The sequence below is a fragment of the Ascaphus truei genome, chromosome 2 (genome assembly GCF_040206685.1).
Source record: "Ascaphus truei isolate aAscTru1 chromosome 2, aAscTru1.hap1, whole genome shotgun sequence".
Lineage (NCBI taxonomy): Eukaryota > Metazoa > Chordata > Amphibia > Anura > Ascaphidae > Ascaphus > Ascaphus truei.
In genome coordinates, this window is record NC_134484.1 from 8494910 (window position 1) to 8518673 (window position 23764).

The 23764-nt window shown below is 49.6% G+C and overlaps 1 protein-coding gene across 1 annotated transcript in view; it reads left to right on the forward strand.

The window, feature by feature from the left end:
* Positions 1 to 23764, forward strand: part of LOC142475500 (fucolectin-6-like) — a 406232-nt gene that overhangs the window by 336106 nt on the left and 46362 nt on the right. The gene's annotated exons all lie outside the window — the stretch shown is intronic.

Below are 23764 nucleotides of genomic sequence, written 5' to 3' on the forward strand. Positions count from 1 at the left end.
AGGATCTAGGCGTTTACCGCAGTGTGCACTGATGTGTTCACACTACACTGCACTGATTGTTATGAGGGAGGCAAGAGATAATAAGAGTGTTACATATTGACACTCACTTATACATTTGGCCACAGGCATTGTACCCCCACAGTGCAGCAGTCATTGAGAATTTCTGTGATAGTAGATCCTTATATTACTCTGTATAGGTCACTTATTAACCATTCAGAGTCTGGTTATTAGCTACACTTATTTAGATGTGTTCCTGCATTTATACGTGATGGCTTTATAGTCCCACTTATACGATATATTGGGGCTTTATACCCCAATTTATACCCACTTCCTTTTAATTCGCACTTTAGATTATAGGCAAGCCTCAGTTGAGGCGTAGGTTCACTTACCTGCAATATTTTAATTTTGAGGTATCTCCCAATAAAGATTATTTTAAATAATTCATCAATTCTTTACATTACTAGATTCCTCTGGTGATATCAGTGGATAAATCTGTTTAGAGTGCTCTCGTTATAGCGGTTTCTTTTTCTTTCGTTGTGCATGTGATACAACAGACAACAGAGAAGCCCAATGCTACATCCAACATGACAGAAATACACAGTAAAATACTTATATATTGTCTTGAAATAGGGTAATTTAGTTTAACCCTTTGGCCAAAGCGTTGTAAGCTTGCGAGCCACGTCAAGGCAGACACCTGTTCGCAAGTCCTAACACTACCAGATAAAATACTAATATACCTCTATTAGGATTAAAATTCTCATTTACCGCTATTAGGAGGGAGAAAGACCACAGTGGGTCTATATCCAGCAGAATGAGGAACCTGCAAACTAGGGAAGTGGGGAGGGGCGGGCTTAAAACCTGGGAAGGAGGAGCCACCAACCTCCACCAGCTGGAACACCTGAGAATGGGTTAACAAAACACAGAACCCCAAGCAAGCTCTTTTTGGAAACCCCTGAGCCCCCACAAAATATATATATGTATATGTGTCAAAATGGAGTGCTATTGAGCGTGGCATATGTATACAACAGACGACAGAGAAGCCCAATGCTACATCCAACATGACAGATACGGCTACATCCAACATGACAGAAATACACAGTTAAATACTTATACAGTATATTCTCTTGAAATAGGGTCATTTAGTTTAACCCTAAGTTGTATACATATGCCACGCTCAATAGCACTCCATTTTGACACATATACATATATATATTTTGTGGGGGCTCAGGGGTTTCCAAAAAGAGCTTACTGGGGTTCTGTGTTTTGTTAACCCATTCTCAGGTGTTTCAGCTGGTGGAGGTTGGTGGCTCCTCCTTCCCAGGTTTTAAGCCCGCCCCTCCCCACTTCCCTAGTTTGCAAGTTCCTCATTCTGCTGGATATAGACCCACTGTGGTCTTTCTCCCTCCTAATAGAGGTAAATGAGAATTTTAATCCTAATAGAGGTATATTAGTATTTTATCTGGTAGTGTTAGGACTTGCGAACAGGTGTCTGCCTTGACGTGGCTCGCAAGCTTACAACGCTTTGGCCAAAGGGTTAAACTAAATGACCCTATTTCAAGAGAATATATAAGTATTTTACTGTGTATTTCTGTCATGTTGGATGTAGCATTGGGCTTCTCTGTCGTCTGTTCTATACATGCCACGCTCAATAGCACTCCATTTTGACACATATACATATACAGGCATACCCCACTTTAAGTACACTCACTTTAAGTACACTCGCGAGTAAGTACATATCGCCCAATAGGCAAACGGGAGCTCACGCATGCGCCTGTCAGCACGTCCTGAACAGCAATACCGGCTCCCTACCTATACCGAAGCTGTGCGCAAGCGGGGAGACTATAGAGCCTGTTACAAATGCATTATTTACATCAGTTATGCACGTATATAACGATTGCAGTACAGTACATGCATCGATAAGTGGGAAAAGGTAGTGCTTCACTTTAAGTACATTTTCGCTTTACATACATGCTCCGGTCCCATTGCGTACGTTAATGCGGGGTATGCCTGTATATATTTTGTGGGGGCTCAGGGATTTCCAAAAAGAGCTTGCTGGGGTTCTGTGTTTTGTTGTGCATGTAATGTAATTATTCTGAATAGGTGAAGATAGGCATACATGTGTGTCCTTCTCTCTCCCTTACCAAAGAAAAATAGAGTGCAATTAGTGGAGTATGAGGTTAATACTAAAATAGATGTATACGGAAGGTCTGTGGAGAGATATTAAGTTGTTGGTAGTATTAGAGCGTTATATGCTCAGTGTATATCCAGGGTCGCCAACAGGGAGGGTCTGCCGGTGTTGGCTTCCCGGGCCCCGTGAGTCAGGGCCTGCATGGCCGTGCCCGGTTTATTTTTTTAAATGGCGGCGACCCCCCCCCCCGTGTACATGTGCAGATCTGAGTTCCTGTGGGACCGCTCCTCCCCGCTCCAATGTGGGACAGAGCGAAAGTGACATGGCGAGCCTGCGCGAGCCAACTCAGCTTCCCCTGCGTGCCCACCTCCAGCCACGGAATCCACCAGTCTTGGCCCCACCAGCCACCCACCGCCCGCGCCCCCTGAGCCTACCTCCCACCCCGGGCAGGAGCTGCGGGGATATCGGGGGAACGGGGGAAGCGTCTGGCGAGGCAGGAAGTAGCACCCACCCGATAAAGGTCAGTCACCCACCCACCCAGGCAGGCAGTCACCTAATTCACCCAACTCACCCAGGCAGTCACCCACCCACTCAGTTACCCCCCCACCTAGTCACCAAGTCACCCACCCACTCAGTCACCCACCCACCCAGTCACTCATCAACCCAGTCACCAACCCACCCACTCACCCAGTCACCCACCCAGGCAGTCAAGGCAGTCACCCACACACCCAGGCAGTCATCCTCCCACCCACCCAGGCAGTCAATCACCCACCCAGGCACTCACTCTCATCCACCCAGGCAGTCACCCACCCAGTCACTCACTGTCACAGTAGCTTACAGGGTTAAAATATACACACCAGGTTACAATATTAACCTCTCTTATCTCTGGGTTGAATCGAATAAGACGTGCGGTATAATAAAGATATTTTATTCCTGGAAACAGGTGGACACACAATATATACAAATAACGGAAAAGATATTAATCACTTACATGGGAAAGGGGCCAAGATGAAGCAATCCGCACACTGGCAATTCATCTAACAGGATACAGTTCAGGATACAGCAGGAACAACCACAACCAAAAACTTGAAATAGAGCTGACACTCTCTTTTATGGAGTTCTGCTCCTATTCCCTACCATTGGGTCTTAGGTATTGGATGACAATTACCTGCACCCAATTGCTCTTTGCCAGCTAATGTGGGAACCATACTTGAAAAAGAACGCTGTGACGTTCGAAACGCATTGGATGGGTCTTTTGTCACATTAAAGTGCCCTTTTAATCATTTTTTGTTTTGAGTCCTTCCTGCTCCGTTTGTGCTGGTGCGCTTTTGGTCTCCTTTTTCCCTGTATTGCATTGAGTAGCTGTACAGCCTGCCTTACCTGCCCTACGAGGATGTGAGTATTTGTATATTTTTCAGGGGAACCTGCCAATGAGACTGATGGTGAGTGGGTTGCACCACACACCACACACCACCTGTCTTCAGGAGGATAGTACCCATAATATCACACAATAGGTACTATATCAATTGTTAGTACCCTGGTTTAGTGGTTTGGCTTATTATTTTTGATATTATACCTGCATTTGAGCGCTTCAGCTATTTTCCATAATGTGGGAACCACTTTGGTACCTGCCCCCAGGTAGCTGGCACATGCGCACAATCCTCTGGTCAGAGTCCCATTTCATGCACCCCACACTGAAAGGTTGGCGTCTCCTTGTCTGCCATTTGGGATTCTGGCCCGGGAAACTCCGACCAGAGGTGTGAAGCACAACACTTTACACAAGTACCCATGTCCTGCTCTTCCCCACCCTAGAATACTTAATCAAGGGCGGTGAGCCTTTCATTCATGGGTTTCCCTCAGACATCCTGACGCCCTGTGGCCATTAACATTTCTTCTGGGCCAGTAGCTTTCGCGGGCTTTGAAATATCAGGGATGCAGAGTAACATTTTAATATTATACATATGTTAAAATAATCCATTCTGTGGGTCTGAAAGGGCTGAAATTTGCTAGGTCCTCATGTCACAGGACACTCGCCATAGTGGCCAAATTTCACGACCCCCAGAACCAGAGATAATAAAAACAAGTTAAAACCTCCAATTAACTTTAATGCAGGATTCTCCGCCATAGGCTAAAAAAAATCACTGCATTTCACTCTTTCCATTGGATTCAATGGGCTCCACCGTCATAGGCTTTTAATGGAGCAACTGTAACGCTCAGCCTGCCCACAAGCCAGGCGAGACCCCGGGACTGAGGTGGAAAGGAGTAATACCACACACCTAACAGCAAACGGGGGCACGTCTGGAGTGTGGAAGTAGCGTAGATGGTCCTGGTAACAAAAATAGAAAAGGTACTGTACTTCGTACTTCCCAACTCCAGCGTAGGAAGGTAAAGTCCGTAAGCCAATGGTCGTGGGATGGAGAGAGCAGCATAGTAGGGTGTCCCTAAGCCTGGTTCGTGGTGTGGAGAGAGCAGCGTAGTAGATTGTCCGTAAGCCGTGTCCAGGGGATATAGAAGTCTGCAAGGTAGAAAGTCCAAAAGCCAAATCCAAGGGGTTCCAGAGAGCAGTGTAACGAAGTCCAAAGCCAAAGGTCAAAATCCAGGGAGGTCAGCAGAATATCCAGGGACAGGAACGGGAACTGAAAGACAAAAGGGGCCAGGCAACAGCAGACAGAACCAAGGTACAGAAGCTATGCAGAGCAAGGTGGTAATGGTGAGGGGAGACTAAATAGGGGGCTGGAGCCTATCAGAGGAAGGGGAGGAATGGAGGAGCAGCCCAAGGGAGGACCTGATAGGGGAGAAATGCCTGGGGAGCTGGGGCCTATCGGAGCAAGGGGAGGAGAGGAGGAGCGGCCTTGGGAAGGAGCTTATAGGGGAGAAGGCCCTGGGAGGCAGATCTGACGGAGCAGTGGCAGAGGTGCGTGTGCTGCGCGCGCTGCCACTGCGGAGGTGGAGTCCGGCGCCCGGCTGTAATAAATGGCAGCCTGGGTCCGCGCGCGCCCCGGAAGTGCGGGAGCAGCTGTAGGGGAAGCCGCGAGGAGTGAGGAACGCCGCCGGGGAGCCCGGGCGGCACGGAGAGAAGGTAAGGAGGCGCTGGAAGCGGGTATACCCGCAGCACGGATCCTTACAGCAACTCTGCCATTAGAATCAATGGAGACTCCGCCGCTAAAGGCTATGAGAAATCTCAGCGGCTCACTCCTCCATTGGAATCAATAGGGCCGGCGCCACCATAGGAAATGCATGGGCCGGCGCCGCCATAGGATTCAGTGGAACCTCCGCTACTATTGAAGTCAATGGGCAAACCACTCTTTTCACAGTTAACCCTACTCCGTTCGGTTGAGGGGAGAGGGCTGGAAATTGCCATGCAATCATGCCGGAGCAGTGACTATATGGTGGCCAAATCCCAGCCCTCTAGTCCCTACAGAACCGGAGATATGGGTTTTCAGTTTACACAGTTTTATACTTAGCCGTTTTAACCTAGCGGCTTTTTTCCTCTGCCATTGTGGTCAATGACAGGACCCTTGTGGCGGGCACAACCCTTTCTCGCCGCCATTGACTGTTGGACCCGGTTGGGGTCAACTGAGGGGTTCCCCTTAAGCTAGGAGCAAAAAGAATTTTAATGCTAGTTGCCCTCGAACATAAGTTACACACTTTAATTGCTTGTGAACTTGGCCGTAGCCTAGTTCCCACACCAATTTAGCGATCAAGCTCTTTTCATTGAAACAGTAGCACTTTCGGATGCTGCGGTTTGGCAGGCATCCAACTTATTCTTAGAGAGTGAACTCAAGGAACTCCCATTGAGATGCATTGCGCCCATTCATTCCAATGGGGAGCTCCGCTCCTCCTCTCGGGCTCCACCTGTTGATCTTCTTAGGTATCGGGCCAAAATCCTCAAAATCTCCATAGACTATCATGGAGCTCTAATGGCGACCTATGGGACCATATTGTAAATGGAAGGTGAAAAGGCGGGAAGGGGAACAAAGGGTCATAAACTTACAAACACCATTAACCCTTTCCCTCCCGGTCTGATCCCAGTGTAACCTGCGTGGTGCAACACTTTAAATGTGGAAACATGACAAACCAGGGGAATACATTTTGGTATTGAGGCAGGGACATAAAAACACACTTTGACCATTATTATGGTTAAGCCCTGGCCTCCCACATGAGGGTAGGGGTGGCCAGTTGGGGTGTAACCCCTTTATTACCGGGCCAGCCTCCTCCTCTCGTGACACTCACCCACCCAAGCAGTTACCCACCCATCCAGGCAGTCACTCACCCAGGCAGTCACCCACCCAGGCAGTCACCCACCCAGGCAGGCACTCACTCACCCACCCAGGCACTCACTCACCCACCCAGGCACTCACTCACCCACCCAGGTACTCACTCATCCACCCAGGCACTCACACACCCAGGCAGTCACCCACCCACCCGGGCAGGCAGTCAGTCACCCAGCCGGTCAGTCACCCACCCAGGTAGCAAGTTAGTCACCCGCCCAGGCAGTAAGTTAGTCACCCACCCAGGCAGTAAGTTAGTCACCCACCCAGGCACTCACCCACCCAGGCAGTCAGTCAGTCAGTCACCCACACACCCAGGCAGTCAGTCAGTCAGTCACCCACCCACCCAGTCTGTCACCCATCCAGGCAGTCAGTTAGCCACCCAGGCAGTCAAGGACAGACACCCACCCAGGCCTTCACTCACCTACACAGGCAGTCACTCACCCACCCAGGCAGTCACTCACCCACCCACCCAGGCAGTCGCTCTCACCCATCCAGGCAGTCCCTCTCATCGATTCAGGCAATCACCCACCCACCCAGGCAGTCATTCACCCAGAGGGGCAGTCACGCACCCACCCAGGCAGTCACTCAGTCATCCACCCAGGCAGTCACTCAGTCAGTCACTCACCCAGGCAGTCAGTCACCCACCCAGGCAGTCAGTCACCCACCCAGGTAGTCAGTCACCCACCCACCCACCTATGCACTCAGTCACCCACCTACCCAGGCAGTCAGTCACCCAAGGGCAGTCAGTCAACCTACCCAGGCAGTCAGTCAGTCACCCACCCAGGCAGTCAGTCTATAGGAGGTTGTATATTGTATACTTACCCTGATATGGCATATTTATGTCAATCCAGTATCCATACCACAATAATCACCAAATCATTAGATTTTTTATAGAGGTATATTATTATTATTATTATTATATGCGTTGCAAATTTATATTTTAAGTATTCTCTCATTTAGGGGCTAACACAGCATTATCGTGATAAAACATAAACCTCTTGTGTCTGTTTCTCACTTCACTGGGAGGTGCATGAACTCCTCACGCCTGCCACAGTATAACTCCTCACGCCTGCCACAGTAATACTCCTCACGCCTGCCACAGTATAACTCCTCATGCCTGCCACAGTATACCTCCTCACGCCTGCCACTGTATAACTCCTCACACCTGCCACCGTATAACTCCTCACGCCTGCCACAGTATAACTCCTCACGCCTGCCACAGTATAACTCCTCAAGCCTGCCACAGTATAACTCTTCACGCCTGACACAGTATAACTCCTCACGCCTGACACAGTATAACTCCTCACGCCTGACACAGTGTAACTCCTCACGCATGACACAGTGTAACTCCTCACACCTGCCACCGTATAACTCCTCACGCCTGCCACAGTATAACTCCTCACGCCTGCCACAGTATAACTCCTCAAGCCTGCCACAGTATAACTCTTCACGCCTGACACAGTATAACTCCTCACACCTGACACAGTATAACTCCTCACGCCTGACACAGTGTAACTCCTCACGCATGACACAGTGTAACTCCTCACGCCTGCCACAGTGTAACTCCTCACGCCTGACACAGTATAACTCCTCACGCCTGACACAGTGTAACTCCTCACGCCTGGCACAGTGTAACTCCTCACGCCTGCCACAGTATAACTCCTCACGCCTGACACAGTGTAACTCCTCACGCCTGACACAGTGTAACTCCTCACGCCTGCCACAGTGTTACTCCTCACGCCTGCCACAGTGTAACTCCTCACGCCTGACACAGTATAACTTCTCACGCCTGACACAGTTTAACTCCTCACGCCTGGCACAGTGTAACTCCTCACGCCTGCCACAGTGTAACACCTCACGCCCGCCACAGTATAACACCTCATGCCCGCCACAGTATAACACCTCATGCCTGCCACAGTATAACACCTCATGCCTGCCACAGTATAACTCCTCACGCCTGTCACAGTATAACTCCTCACGCCTGCCACAGTGTAACTCCTCACGCCTGACACAGCGTAACTCCTCACGCCTGCCACAGTGTAACTCCTCACGCCTGCCACAGTGTAACTCCTCACGCTTGCCACAGTGTAACTCCTCACGCCTGACACAGTGTAACTCCTCACGCCTGCCACAGTGTAACTCCTCACGCCTGCCACAGAGTAACTCCTCACGCCTGCCACAGTATAACTCCTCACGCCTGACACAGTGTAACTCCTCACGCCTGCCACAGTGTAACTCCTCACGCCTGCCACAGTGTAACTCCTCACGCCTGCCACAGTGTAACTCCTCACGCCTGCCACAGTATAACTCCTCACGCCTGACACAGTGTAACTTTTCACGCCTGCCACAGTGTAACTCCTCACGCCTGACACAGTATAACACCTCACGCCTGACACAGTATAACTCCTCACGTCTGACACAGTGTAACTCCTCACGCCTGCCACAGTATAACTCCTCATGCCTGACACAGTATAACACCTCACGCCTGACACAGTATAACTCCTCACGCCTGACACAGTGTAACTCCTCACGCCGGACACAGTGTAACTCCTCACGCCTGACACAGTATAACACCTCACGCCTGACACAGTATAACTCCTCACGCCTGACACAGTATAACTCCTCATGCCTGACACAGTATAACTCCTCACGCCTGACACAGTATAACACCTCACGCCTGACACAGTATAACTCCTCACGCTTACCATCGTTACGTTTGCTGTTGTTTAATTTTTAGCGTAATCTGAATCTATGGCAATCTGGTAGCTTGCTTATTGATATACACTAAGCATATAACACTCTAATACTACCAACAACTTAATATCTCTCCACAGACTGTCCGTATACATCTATTTTAGTATTAACCTCATACTCGGCTAATTTAATTTCGGTGGTGTTCATTAATTCACTACACTGAGTAGGTGAATGCATTTATTACATGCATAGTGGTGAGAGTTTATACGTTGCTTAAACTTTATTTGCCCTCATACCTCCTTTCTAAGACACTAACAATAACATAGTTGTGGGCTAGCATTATCCATTGTATGGTGTTTATTAATACACCCAACGATCAAACATTAAGCTGCGTGTATACCATCTCATGTGAGCAGCCGTTCTTATAATACTGCGACCTAGCAGTATAAAGGTGATCTGATTTCACCTTTAATTAGCCCTTCTAATATCGGCACCAATCAGTAGTGCTCAGACTAAGAGTATATTATTTAATAGTTTTAAAATTTTTTGCGTAACATGGTAAGCCTATTCTGCCTGTCTTTCCCCCTGCTATGTACTGTAAGTCCCTAATAAGTTCAGGGCATTAACAGGTTAATCAGAGAGCTTTTGTCCCCCCTGCAGGCTCCTCTGTAATGGACAGAGGTGAGGTGGTGACTCATGGCCTGGGTAAGCCTATCAGTAAAGGTCTAGACTCTGAGCCCGCCCCCTCTGAACCCTAATCAGGGGAGTATCCAAATGTAGTCATCACACAAATAGCGTAGACTGTAGAATCTCCGAGAGAAGGGGGGAAACAGGGCTACATTTGTGTCATTGGTTTCGTGATTATTCGTTACATGCGCTGTCTATTATGTGTTTTTGTCCCACTTTAGTTTAACTCAACCAGTGAAGGTTACGTTTTAATACATACATTATACATTTGTTTAGGCGAGTGCTGTTACTGAAGGGGTCTTTTTGTGCTTGCTTCAGCAAGTATTTGCTCACTCTCCTCTCTACCCCTGGCACCACCTGTTCTGTATAGACTGTAGCAAGAGCTTTCTGTAAGGGCGCCGCGTCTCCTACCTGCCGCAGCGTCCCGTGCCTCGGCTCCAACGCCCGCCTCCTTCACTGCCGGGGCACGCAGGATCCGGCCCCGCATCACCTCCTCCCTCCGCCCGTCACCTGCTGAACGTGCGCGCCGCCGGGGAAGACCCCCGCGTGTGCGGACGTCTCTCAACTGCCTTCGCGGCGTGGTCCCGCTCCTCCTTCCTCCGCGCGCGCTCACATGTATGTCCACCCCCATTGCTTCCAATTATTTTGATCCTCCCACATCTCCCCTAAATCCAGCCTCAGCCTACCAGCGCTCTACCTACGTCTGACCTCACTGCTGGTAGTTTCCTATTGGCTCCTCGCTGTATATAGTGCAACCAGCCCTGAGCTGGTTGCTGAGCATAGTCAGTCTTTGGTTGTGCTTGCTACAAGCCATTTCTCAGTCTGTTCATGTCTCCTTGTTATAGATCCTGCTCTGTATCCAGACTCCTGACTTCTGGCACCCTTGAACCCTGGCTCGCTTATCGGACTTCTACCTTCTCCTCTCCTCGACTTCGACTACTCTTGACCTCTCCAACCTTGATCTCGGCAAGTACCTCTACGATCCAACACTCTCCTACCCTGACCCAGGCTATCCACAACTACTCTGCTTACCGGACCCGCTCACGCGGCTGTAGGGCGGTGGTTTACCTATATCCCCACCTCGGCCTCGCGGTCCAGTCCGGGTTGTGGTGAGCACTCCTACCTTCCCGTGACATTATGCTCAGCCCAACAGACCTGGACTCCGCAAGGTGGGTCGACGCTTACACAAACATGATGACTTATTCAAAGAAGTAGAGACTTGCCGCTCACATAATAATCAGCGAATGGAACTGCTCCAAAATTCCCTAGGCACCATCTTCGATCAACTCAAATCTCTTCTGTCCTCTCCTGACACCGCTGCCGCTCCTTCGGTTTGCTGACGAAGCGCTTGCCGCAGTGTTCTGGCAGGGCTTAAACGACTTAAGGATGAATTGGCCGCTCTGGAACGTCCCACAGCGTTGGAGGAGCTCATCGTGCTCTGCATCCGTATGGACCAGCGTCTCCCGTGACACTTTCTCCCAATCCCTCTCCCCACTCCCTGATACTTTCTTCTGAAGCAGGGATATCCTAAAAATCTGACCTGTTGGGGGGGCTTGGACTGGAGTGGCGCACCCCTGGCTTAACATAGCACCCATGCAAGGGTTTGAAGGTGCTATCCCATGCAGATAACCTTATGTAGCCATGTCTGGTTTTGGCTACTAATCTAGCCTCCCTCACACATAGGCCTTGGTATCAGTGCAGGCAGTGTTAGGTCCAATCTGGGGGTTCCCCTGCAGTAAGCAGCTCCCTTGAGTGACAGGGGGCGGGACTAAGGTATGTGTTCTGCCCAATCCTGGGCTCAGACCTTGGACCCTCCTCCTGGGTATATAATGGGTTGCACCACTAAATTTAGTGAGTGTTCGCTCCCATGAGACTGTCTCAGGAAGCCTGTGTGCAGGGCTCTGACCACCTTCCATCCCCTCCCCTACGGGGGTGGGGCTGATACCTCCTACTCCACCAGGGAGTAGGGGAAGAGCTAGGATAGACCCTTGGGCCCTTGCCTGGGGGTTAATTCCAGGGAAAATCCGGAGGAAGGAAGAGACCAGGGAATCAGTTCAAGATTGTATTCTGTGTGCAGTTGTAAATAAAGCCGTTCCTGTTTTATAATATACTCCTGCCTGAGTTTGCAATCAATCAGGGGGAGTATCAGTAGGTTCTCCAGCACTCCTGGAGCCTGCAAGAGATGGAGGCGCGGCACCAGTGAGAGAGAACCAACCATCACCCCAAAGACTGTCCTGTCTTCCCCAATATCAACGGCGGAACCTCAGAGCTTCTGTGAACCAGCACAGCACACCCGGTAATAGCGTAATCTCCCAGAGGGTGGGGAAAACCCGTTACACTGATAATGTCACCAGGAAATATCTGAGAACCTCGGGTTCCCAGAGCTGGAAAAAGTGTTGTTCTGCTCCAGAGGTCCTCGTTTCCAATCCTGGGGAGGGGGGATTGCTGCTTTAATTATCTTATTGTGTACAATTAACTACAGCCGGTTAATTTATTCTGTAAAATAATCTGCATCCATGTATACATGTTATGCATTTGTTTCTGAATTTGCATTAATGACATTTTATTTATCACTTCTAAAATTATTTTACTGTAAAAAGGTACAGAAGGGTAGATTTGTTAATAGTAGAAATGCGTTGATACTCAGTACTCTTTAATACAATGATAGAGCCGGGTAACTCCGTGAAAGGGTTTATTCCCTTCTGCGCCGGAGCTTCGCACATTGACTTGTGCATGTTCCTCTCCCACAGGAGCGTGGCTGATACCAAGGCCCTGTTTGACAAACACAAACCCACCCATGTCATTCATCTGGCGGCTATGGTGGGGGGCCTGTTTCGGAACATGAAATACAACCTGGATTTCCTGGTAAGAGGAGGCAGAGGGAAGAGACGGAGGGAATAGCCACAGGGAATGGGCAGAGGGAATAGGCAGAGGGAATAGGCGGATGGAATAGGCAGAGGGAATAGGCAGAGGGAATAGGCGGATGGAATAGGCAGAGGGAATAGGCAGAGGGAATAGGCAGAGGGAATAGGCAGAGGGAATAGGCAGAAGGAATAGGCAGAGGGAATAGGCAGAGGGAATAGGCAGAGGGAATAGGCAGAGGGAATAGGCAGAGGGAATAGGCAGAGGGAATAGGCAGAAGGAATAGGCAGAGGGAATAGGCAGAGGGAATAGGCAGAAGGAATAGGCAGAGGGAATAGGCAGAGGGAATAGGCAGAGGGAATAGGCAGAGGGAATAGGCAGAGGGACACAACATTGGGGTTAACCGGCTACAATGCAGAGAGTTTCTTTTTATCCAGACGAGTGGTCAAGGAACCGTATAGAAAATGGTGATACTGTGCTTCGTTGCAAATAGTACAATCCTTCGAAATGTGACATCATACATCATTACACACAGTTTCTAAAATGATTTTGCCAGAGTTGTCTAACCAAGGGGTGCACAAACTGGGTGGTGCAAAATTTCCGGGGGGAGGGGGGTTGCGGCGCTTGCAGAAGCCTCGAGATTTTCCCCAAAGCATTTAAATTAAATGCCGGGGGAGCGAGCGCATGCGGCCTCCGTATGTTCCCTTTCCTGGTCTCCGGGGGCATATGCCAAAGCAGCATCACGTGACGTCAGAAAAAGCCAAAGAACAGGTAATGGGCGGGGGGCATGGGCAAGGGGGTGCACTCAGAAAAGTTTGCCCACCCCTGGTGAGGTAGCCCTACCATGTTATTGCAATGTTACTATTGTGTTGCCATGAATGTGCAAATGTTTATTGCATTCATGTTATGTGATTATTGGTTGTTCCACAGTAAGGTAGTGACACGGTAGACCAGGTCTTACCAACAAATTAATACCAGGATTCTGGACTGAGCAGTACAAGGAGGGTAAAATAAATTGTAATTTATTTCCTTTTAAGACAAACACAAAATTCTTCCCAATTACACTCAATATATACTTACTGGGATGGGGAAACAAAATAAAATGTCCACGGAATGAAACAAAGTCTCTGGACACCCCTGCACGCATGCAAGTGGGTGTGCGACGTGAGGCATGCGACAGTCCTTGGCTAGGGGCGCAATTTGCCAGCCCTATATCTCCGCCAAAAGAAATTCTTTCGTAGAGTCCTTACAGGATTCGTTCGGGAATCCTTAGCTCAAACGAATTCTGGAAGAGGGGTACGATCCTTGGTTACGATGTAGTTAACTCCTCTAATTCAGAGTGCTTTTCCTCGTATTATAGAGGTAAATAAGAGCTTCAATCAAACTAAGAACTATGCAGCTAATCACAACAGCTTTATTATAATGTTTTCTTCCTGGTATTATACAGGTTATTAAGAATTTGAGTAGTGTTAGGACCTGCACAGATTTGGTCTACCTTGGCGTTTGGTGTGCAGGCTTAAGATACTTTGGCCAAAGAATCAAACTAAATGACCATATGTTTTTAGTGTAGATATACATACATACATACATACATACATACATACATACATACATACATACATACATACATACATACATACGTATGTATGTATTGTGACAGAAACCAGGGGATGGTAATAAATTCCATATATAGGGCTCCCAGGATACTGAACAGTTTCTATCCTGTCTGGCCTGGGAGTGCAGCCTTATAATACATGCACTCCATCCCACAGTTTGGCAAGCGCTGGAACTGAGGGATGAGAGATCCAGACCAGAGTTTGTCTGGCTGCCTGATTTCTGTCACCTGTCATGCTAATTAGAAATCAGGTATGTAAGACTGATTTCCTGGTTGCTCTTGTCTCTTCTCCAGAGCCTGGAAGGCTGCTGAACACAGTGGGGAGAAGCCTCTTCCCCACACAGGTTCAATCGTTCTGTTCATTTGGCTAAGTCTGCAAAAGTACCTTGTTTTGTTGTTGGAAAGTGGAAAAGCCACTTCCACCCTGAGTTAGGGAAATCTAAGTTAAGTTATCGCTCAGGTGAGCAGCTTTTGTTTTGATGTGTTTTGTTGTATGCACTGTGGCAGTCTCAGTGCCTGGGACTGAATAAACCAGGCCCAGCCTGTTTAAAGGAACAGTACGTGACGCCTCCTCATTTTAACCTACCCTAAAAGACCGTGTTCTAACCGTCCCGGACAAGCGGCGGAGCCCCGGAGTAAGCTGTTTGTCACAGTATGTATGTATGTATGTATGTATGTATGTATGTATGTATGTATATCTAAACTAAAAACATATGGTCATTTAGTTTGATTCGTATGTATGTATGTATGTATGTATGTACTTTACTGTGTATCTGTGTCATTGGAAGTAGCATTGGGCTCTGTCTGTGTTCTATATTCTGTCCTTGATTTTAACTATATATTGCCATGCCCAATAGCACTCCGTTTTGCACTCATATGCAAATATATATATATTGTGGTTACTTTGGGGGTATATAAATTAGGAGCTTACTGGTTTTCTCTGTTTTGCAACCTGTGACCCTGTCCTGTTTCTCCCCACAACATTGCAGAGCACTCAGCCCTCCTGTTTACCAACAGGTACAGCCCAACACTTAGTGAAGTAGCTGAAGAAGCAGACCCACCCCAATCTCACTTAGGGGGGGGTACAAGGGCTACAAATGGAGGCACTGCTGAGATAGTGAACTGCTCACAGGACAGGTTTTGCAGCTATGTGCAGTACCGCAGCCATTATTGATGACCGAGTGGCCTTTTTGGGGCTGCGGGTAGCAGATTCATTGGGATGCCAGTCGCAGGCTATTCCCGCTGCTTACTGCGATCCAAAAGGGATGAATATAACCCACGATAAAGTTATACGATGGAAGGATCTGGTGGACTACCAAATAAAAGATCCTGTAATCGGCATCATCCGGCAAGCGGTCCAACGAAAGAAACCTGTACTCCTGAAACGTGCTCCCAGTGACATGGGTGCTGTACTGGTGCGGGAAGCGGACAAGTTTGAACTCGACAACTGCTTACTCTATCGGGTGGTGCAATATCATAACCACCCGGATAGGAGACAATTGGTCCTACCTTGGAACTTACTGTGAGGATTCGCCATCCTGGCGGTCGCAGACCGTCTCCTCACCCCAACAAGCCTTCCGTGACAGATACTCAGGATGCGCGGTTTCGTGGTCCCAGTATACGCGTGCATGGACCTTGTGCACTCTGATCAACCGCCTGTGGATTCGGATCCCGCCCCCATATCTGTCACACGACGTGTACGTTCGGCCCGCCTCCCTGTTGACGCGCGAGTCAAGCTCCGCCCCGCTCTGGGGAAAGTCAGGACCGCTGTGGGAATGACGCACGTTCTCGGCTCCGCCCCTTGACCTCTGTGATGCGTGTGGGTCGGTGCGCGACTGGTCCCGCTCCCCTCTTGTCCCAGGAATCGGCGTGGGAGTGACACGCACTCTAAACTCCACCCCATGGCCCCTGTGACGCGTGCAGGATGGCGCGCGAGCAGTTCCACCCTGAACCCTGATTAGGCTGCATCATAAGGCACACCTGTGTGCACCAGCAGCCAATCGGGTCTCACTTCCTGGTTCCGCCCTGGCTGGCTATTGGAGGCTCCTCCTATTTATACCCTCAGTCTCCTACCATTCCTTGCTGAGCATAGTCATTGTGACGCCGTGCCTTGCCATATCCTTGTTCCTGTATCCTTGCCTTGCCTTGTCTGCTGATTGACCTCTTGTTGCCTGAACTCTGCTAGTACCTTGGACTCCGCTTCTCTCCACTCCTGATGCGTCTTGTATGACCATTCTCCTGCCTTCAGTCCTGACTTTGGATGAGTACTCCAACGATCCGATATTCTCCTATCCTGAACCTGGCTATGTACCCCGACTATCCGATACTCTCCAAACCTGAACCTGGCTACGAACTACGACGATCCGAATCTCTCCGCTCCTGAACCTGGAAAGTACCTTAACCATTCTCCAATCTATAACCCTGACCTGGCTTGAACGACTACTCTACATTCTAGGCGCACCCGCGTGGCTGTAGGTCGGCGTTATCCAATCCCCTACCTCAGCACCGTGGTCGCGCTTCGTTTGTGGTGAGCTACGCGTTACACTTACAGCACATCGTGTTGAAGTCCTTAGATGATGAACATGGACATGTCGGTGTAGAAAAGACCTTTGGGTTGGTCCGAGACCAATTCTACTGGACGAAGATGCAAGAGGCGGTGGAACAACATTGCAGCTGATGTTCCAGGTGTATCCAGCGCAAGACCCTTCCCACCTGAGCAGTGCCCTTGGGCCATCTGAAAAGTTCCGGCCCAATGGACTTAGTGTGCATGGACTTCCTGTGCATTGAGCCTGATACCAGAGGAATATGCAACGTGTTGGTCATCACGGACCATTACACACGGTATGCCAAGGCCTTCCCCACTAAAGACCAGAAAGCCATCACAGTGGCAAATATCCTGTGGGAAAAGTACTTCTTACACTATGGTCTTCCAAACCGTCTTCACTCCAATCAGGGTCGGGATTTCGAGGGCACTCTTATCCGGGAATCGCTCAAAATGTTGAACATTGCTAAATCCTGGCCGATTCCGTACCATCCCAAAGGAGACGCTTTGCCAGAACGGTTCAACAGGACACTGTTGGACATGTTAGGAACCCTGAAGGGTGCTCAGAAGACTGAATGGAGCTGACATGTGGAGGCCTTGGTACACGCGTACAACTGTACCCGCCATGAGTCCACTGGATTCTCCCCATACTTCCTCTTGTTTGGGCGAGAAGCGAGACCTGCCAGTTGATGTATGTCTTCGGGTTTTAACGGATGGGATACACAATGCCACCCATTTTAAATATGTGCAGAGACTGCAGGCAAATCTGCAACAGGCTTATCAACAAGCCGAGAAGTCTGCCACTAAGCTTAACGCTGACAACAAAAGGCGCTACGACCATAAGGTCAAACATCGGGAGATTCGTCCTGGGGATGCCGTGATTCTCCCCAATTTGGGAGTCCCGGGAAAACATAAGCTAGCCAACCGTTGGAGGGACGGCGTCTACGAAGCGAATCACAGATGCTGGGCCTCCCGGTCTATCATATAAAAGATGAGGATGGACGAATAAAAGTATGACACCGAAATCATCTGCTTCCCATCCCACAAGTAGGAGATGATGTACCCGAAATACTGGCGACAACCCTGGATGGTGGGCCGGATCCCGCGGAGGTTGGTCCAGAGACTGTAAATAACCGACTTTGAGGATCCTATGGAAGGGCCCTCTCAAAGGGACTCAACTCCAAGGGGCATCTCCCGGTGGAGCTACAGGTAAAGGGCCCCGTAGGCAAACACCTAATAGGGTGATTCCTGCGAGTCAGCCCCTGGATCCACGAAGCCCATGCGTTGTACCAGACAGAGACTGTTCAGAGACATTACTCCCCTCAAGGGAAGAGGCTGAGCCTCAGGATTGTACTTAATACTCCCCAATTGAGTTGCCGAAGAACTGCTCCAATGGAGCCAGAGAAAAAGGCATCCCCAACAAAGATGACCTATGATCAAATTGGGGCACCCCATTATGAGGCTCAGCAGTGGGCTCGCAATAAGGTGATATCTATAATCACTATGTTCATGGAATTACATAATTTGTGTACATCTGCGTTGCCCCAAAGGCGGACAGCTTGATGTTGTACTTTGTTCACAGCTGCAGCAGATTCAATCACAAACACCCCAGTGTACATCTGTGTTGCCCCAAAGGCGGATACTCTTTGGGGCAGCCAAAGGGCAGCCAAAGGTTGTGAGCACTTTGCTGCCGTTGCTGATGTTCGGTGATGTTAAAGCTGCTCTATTTCAATCTGAAACTCATAAGCCCTTTCTCCCTTGTACCCAATTTTCCAACTCTATCTATGCATGAAATGTCCGTGAATTCAATGTATAACCCTGTTCTTTTAATGTAACCATGTATTTTTTTTATAACTCTGTGCCCAGGACATACTTGAAAACGAGAGGTAACTCTCAATGTATTATTTCCTGGTAAAACATTTTTATAAATAAATAAAAATAAATAAATAAAAATAAATAAATTTGATTTAGAGTCATTGGTATGTGAGACAGGTTGTATTGGTGACTGCATTTTTATTGTGTAAATTCCAAGTATGAAGTTATATAATTGTTACATTATGTACTCTGTTCCCAAGCGAGGCCATTGAGGTTTTTACCAGGGGAAGAGTGTAGCAGGATTCCTCCTGAGCCCCCCTTCCCTCTGTTTGGTGGGAGGGACCCCAGCTGTGTGTCAGGGAGCTGCAGGAGCGATTCCATCGCAGGAGGCTCCGGTGGCTATCTCCCAAGGGCGCCGCCACCTTGCGTGAGGTTCGTGCATGCGCAGAGCATCAGCCGGCAGCCATTACAAGTCGCGCATGCGCAGGAGACTCTGCAGGAACTACAGCTCCCAAGATGCTTAAGGAGATTGCATTACATGCTGAAGCAGAGCCAATAGGGCTTTAGGATTTCCCGTGCAGGAGTGAGTTACATTTTGCGCGCTGGCACCAGGAAGTCAGTTGGTGCTGGGAAAGGATAGAGGTAAGAGGTATGTGTGCAGGGGTTTGTGACCCTCTGCACTAGGCCAGATTCCCCCTAGGCCCCAGCCAGGCCCCGACTCCCCTCAGCTTGTGGTTGCTGCAGGGACCAGCCCATAGTATAAGGACACGGCCACTGTAGTTCCATAGTGAGTGAGGGACACGGCCCGGATACGGCGGTCTCCCTCTCAACGGTGGTCTGGGACCAGACACCATATCAGGATACAACAAAGGTGGTACCATCCACGCGGAAACCCACCCAACTAGAGGCGGAGGCTTCGTGGGTTGCAGTACTGGATCCGTGGATCCCATCATCCGCAAGACTAAGCCAGCGCACCCTGGTGTGGACACACCCGGCAGGTACCTTCTCCAAAAGTGCACCAACTCAGACAGTATAGTGGCAGCACAGACCACATAGAGGGTGGGGCTATAAACTTGGGGACACTTAGGTGGTAGAGTGACCAAGGGCCTCATAAGGTAATGTGGGGACTGTGTACAGAGTGGGACCATTGGTGGGGTGGGTGAGTAGCCATCATATATATGTTGCTATCAGTAAACTGTTATTCTGTGTTACCCTGTGTGTTCATTGTGTGATCGTATGCCTATATATGTATATGGGTCCTGTAACGGGCAAATCCACATAGTAGGATCCATTACAGGTGGAGGCACCGACGGAGATTGTTCCAGAGTACATCCCAGGCTCCCTGCAGCGGAGGCTCAGACCTCCTGTGAGCCACAGATATTGCACCACACGTACACCGTAGACATATCTCACAGAGGGTGGGGATACATGTGCTACAGTAAAATATATTAAATTCTAAATATATGTGTAGCCAGGTCCCCCAGTCTCCTGTTCCCTTTTCTTACCTCCGCTGTTGCAGGAGGATGTCGCTGGGTGGGCAACAGAATCGCCGGCGGCTCCCTTCGCAAGGCGCTGCCATGTTGGGAGTGCGCGCGCATCCTGGATGTTCACGCATGCGTGAAGAAGATTGTGGCGGCCATGACAGTCGCGCATGCGCAGTGATGTTGGCGCACGGGGCTGCAAAAGAGAAGTACTTCGTGGGGAACTACAACTCCCATACTGCATAGGGAGATGGCACCATGAGACTGCTACAACTCCCATACTGCATAGGGAGATGGCACCATGAGACTTCTACAACTCCCATACTGCATAGGGAGATGGCACCATGAGACTGCTACAACTCCCATACTGCATAGGGAGATGGCACCATGAGACTGATACAACTCCCATACTGCATAGGGAGATGGCACCCCGACAGCCAATGAGACTGCTGTTTCCCCTGGAAGGGGAAGAGATACATATTGCATGATGGGACAGGAAGAGGCAGTCAGGATCCGGACAGAGAGGGGCAGGTATTGTCCGGGAGCAGTGCTCTCTTGGGCTAGGCCTGATGCTCCCCAAGGTACAGTTAGAGCCCCTGACTCCCAGTAGATACTGTGAACATTGAGTGCTGTAGGGAAAGGCCTAAGATAGGGACCCTTTCACTGTAGCAATAGTGTGAGATATGCTGCAGGACATTGCCTGAAGAGAAGTGCAGCCTGTTGCAGAGGAGCCTGCCCAGACTCCTTGATAGAGACTATTTACAGGGGTACACGCCAACCAGGAAGCCCCTCTAGAGGAGTCTACCTAAGGATCCACCCAGAAGAGGAGCAGCAGATTGTGGCGCGGAACCACGCCGCTGATCTAAGGACTTCTATTGTTTGTCCTGGTCTGGACTGAGACCAGGGAGGTATTACAAGTGCACAAACAGGCCCCAACACACAGGGAAGCGCGCTATCCAACACACACTCTTTGGGGAGGGAATTGCTGGTGGACACTCAGGGGTTAAGTGCCCATGCACTCCAGTACCTTGGGGTTTCCAACCGGGAGTTGTTACTGTGGGGTGATATCTTGCGGGCTGTGTTATGTGGATGGTTTATACTCTATTCATAGTAAATACTGTCATCGTATACCTGTGTGTGATTACTGTATGTATATTGGTTCCGGTGAGGGGCTCCTCCCACCACACTGGGATCCCTCGCTGGTGGAGGCACTGCACCAAGATACTAAGTATACCCCAGGCTCCCAGTGGCGGAGGCTCAGGCATCTTGTTAGCCAAACAGGTGACAGAAGCACAGGTAGTTTCAATACCGGGGGGGGGGGGGGGGGCACAAGGGCTACATATATACACATATTATAAATGTATATTTAGAATTACTACACTATATTATAATTTTCTCTTACATGGTTGCGCTCCTAATTTAACTAATTAGATTAGACTGGAAGGACAGACTGAAGGAGCAGCACTCACAGCTGAAGGGGCAGCACTCACAGCTGAAGGGGCAGCACTCACAGCTGAAGGGGCAGCACTCACAGCTGAAGGGGCAGCACTCACAGCTGAAGGGGCAGAACTCACAGCTGAAGGGGCAGCACTCACAGCTGAAGGGGCAGAACTCACAGCTGAAGGGGCAGCACTCACAGCTGAAAGAGCAGCACTCACAGCTGAAGGAGCAGCACTCACATCTGAAGGGGCAGCACTCACAGCTGAAGGGGCAGCACTCACAGCTGAAGGGGCAGCACTCACAGCTGAAGGGGCAGCACTCACAGCTGAAGGGGCAGCACTCACAGCTGAAGGGGCAGAACTCACAGCTGAAGGGGCAGCACTCACAGCTGAAGGGGCAGAACTCACAGCTGAAGGGGCAGCACTCACAGCTGAAAGAGCAGCACCCACAGCTGAAGGAGCAGCACTCACATCTGAAGGGGCAGCACTCACAGCTGAAGGGGCAGCACTCACAGCTGAAGGAGCAACACTCACAGCTGAAAGAACAGCACTCACAGCTGAAGGAGCAGCACTCACAGCTGAAGGTGAATTGGGGGACCACAGTTGTGTAAGAGGAATATAAATGGAAAGGAGTTAGACACAAGTCATTCTAGAGAAGGGAAAGTTCCAGTGGGACGTTCAAAACTGAAAGTGGACAAGTCAATGGTGCCACATGGGATACATCCAAGGATATTAAAAGCACTTAGGTGTGAGCTGGCAAACACTGTTATATAACTACAGAAGTAGAGTTTGCATAAAGTGATTTATGCTCTTCAATGAAGCAATTACTTCTGTATAAAGCTATATGTTGGAAAAAGAACGAGGAAAGGAAAGGAAACGTACTCGTGTCGAAAAAGTTTATGCAAAATAACAAATGTTTCGGGGCATCTAGTGTCACGACACATTAATACTGTTACAGCAGTGATCCCAGCAAACTGGAAGTTAAAGTGATGTGTGTGCTTTATTACTGGGACGTTAGGGGCAGCCTGGCACGTACATTAAATGTTAAGCCCACTTGTTGCTTCTTCCCTTCAAGATGGTTACCCATGCTATATTTTACTATGGACATCTAATGTAGCCAAATGTATGTTCTGATCCCGCTGTACAGACGGTATATTAACCTCTTCTCCCCCCCCCTCCCTCTTGCCCCTCTCCTTTCGGACACCAGGCAGCGGTTGAAGGAAGACAAGTTCATGGAAGTTGCAGAGGCCTCACACGACCCCCGGCATTTCATGTAAATGCCTTGGGGAAGAGCACGGGGCCTCTGTAAATCCTGCGCCTCCCCCTCCCCTGGAAAATCTTGTGCCCCCCAGTTTGCGCACCCCTGGTATATCCCATGGGTCAGCAATGGTTCTCTGTGATAGCACAGCACAGGTTTATCCTGCAATGCTGCTGTGTGGCAATAGAGAGACAATAACTTTGTCATGACTCACTGTGACGGTGAGGGGGTAACCAGGCCCTCTAATAAAGGTTAAGCCTGTTTGTTTACCTCTGATCCATGTTTTGGAGTTCTAGAGTGTCAGCTCTTGGACCTAACTGCTGTATTTGCATTACCTGTAATTATGTGACAAAGATATATATTTTTTTTTTACCTTTTCAGGTGTGCCAGCGAGCAGGGAGTGCCAGCGAGCAGGGAGTGCCAGCGAGCAGGGATTACTGTGATATGAGTTTGAGGGGGGTTTTTACGGAGAAAGTGTTGGCAGATTGTGTCTATCTAGTCAGGCTCCAGAGTTGATGGTTTCCCTAAAAATATACCCAGGAATCAGGTTGGATTCCCGGATACACGTAGACACATTGTCCAGGCTGTATCTCCCCTTGAAAATGCTTGCGTGACTCATCACTGGGGCTCCCTGCTTCAGCACAGCCCGGAAAGGTAAATGGTGCAAAGGGATGTAAAGTGCCCCTGTAACTATGAGGGGTCCACAGGTTAGGAAGGGTCCCCAGGTTAGGGGGGATCCCCAGTGTGACAGTGAGTGGGTAACTCAGACGTGCCTCAGACAAACCCGCCGCTTCTCACCTCTCCCCAACATCCCCAGCCGCCCCATCAGAAAAACAACCCCCCCCCCTGCGCCTCACCCAAACCCGGCTCTTCTCCGGTGGCACTGCCGTGCTACTCCGTTCCCCCTCCCCTGCGCCTCACCCAAACCCGGCTCTTCTCCCCTCAACACGCGCCACCAGAACCCACGCA